The sequence below is a fragment of the Echinops telfairi genome, unplaced genomic scaffold, assembly GCF_000313985.2.
Source record: "Echinops telfairi isolate 266 unplaced genomic scaffold, ASM31398v2 ScPeMD7_7441;HRSCAF=8479, whole genome shotgun sequence".
NCBI classification, from domain to species: Eukaryota; Metazoa; Chordata; class Mammalia; order Afrosoricida; family Tenrecidae; genus Echinops; species Echinops telfairi.
In genome coordinates, this window is record NW_022111341.1 from 255602 (window position 1) to 257050 (window position 1449).

Genomic DNA, 1449 nt, shown 5'->3' on the forward strand with positions numbered 1-1449 from the left:
AGCTCAGTCCAGATCAAGTCCATAAGTCCGATATTAACCCATATGTCCAGTATCAATCTATAATGTCCTCTTTGGACTCATGAAACACATGCAATGATGCTGAATGCAGGAAGATCACAGGTCAGTGGGTGCAACATCTTGTGGATCCAGTGGTGGTAGAAGCATCTCAGCACTGGCAGTGGTTGGTCTCCACATGGCTCCTCCAGTTCCCAGTTCACAGGGTCTACCAGTGTAGGGCTATGTGTCTTGTCAGTGAAACATCTCTCATGGAGTCAGCAGAGAGAGAGAGAGAAAGTGTCTTCTACCTCCAAGAGGAAATACAGGAATTCCCAGAATCCTAAGGAGAAGGCCATGTCCACCCAGAGGCCTCATTGGCTATAACCCAATTGACAGACTAGACTCCACCCCTTCACTCTTAATTCTCTGAAGTCCCAAACTGACACCAGATTATGTAACTACCACATAGGCGTTTCCTGAGTCAATCCATTTTGTGATATAAAATAGATTAAATAAGCAAACAAAAAAGAGGTAGAATAGATGTCTAGTCACAAGGAGAGCCATGGGGAGCCTGGAAACAGAAGCTGAAGAGAAAAGAAGCTTCCTCCATGGCCTGTGGAAGAGATAGTATTCTACTTGAAGTTTGAATTCAAACTCCTAGCCTCTAAACTGTGAGAAAATAAATTTGTGTTTGTGAAAGCCATCTACTTGTGTTATTTCTTTTATAGGGACACTAGAAGATTATCACAGAATATGGTACTGGAACAGTGGGGTGTTGCCCTAACAAGTGTCCACAGCGTGGCAATGCTCTTGAGACTGGGTAAGAACTAGAGGCTGGGAGAGTTTTAAGGTGTCTAATAGTAAGAATCTGAAGTGATTTTGGCAAAGGTTCAGAAAGATTTCAGAGTATCATAAAGAAAGTCTATCATTTTAGAGAATATACATGACGCCTGCATCAGAAAGTTCCTAGAAATTTGGGTGTTAAATGTACCTCTGGTGGATTTTTAGAGAAAATAGTCAACATTTAATTGGACAACGGAGGAAGGGCAATGCTTTTTATCTAGTGGCAAAAAACTTATTTGAAACATGCTCAAATGTTTGTTGGAAGGTAGAACTTGTAACTTATGAACTTGGATATTTGGCTGAAGAAATTTGCAAAGGGGCTGTGTAGTTTCTCCTTGCTTCTTATTGTGAAAATGTGAGAAGAAAGACATGGATTTAAAAATGAACTGTGTAGAATGAAGACAGAACTTCAAGAGATGGAAAATTATGTAATACGAACTAAGGACAGGTGTTCTAGAATATCCACTAAGGACATGGCTGCCCAATCCTTCTTCAGGCACAGGTCATTACTGATTGCATATCTAAAGAATGTGGGATGAAGTCTCACCATCTGAGTTAGTTAATTGTGCCAGCCTGGCCGATAATCACATGTGGGTCTGGTTGAAAGGC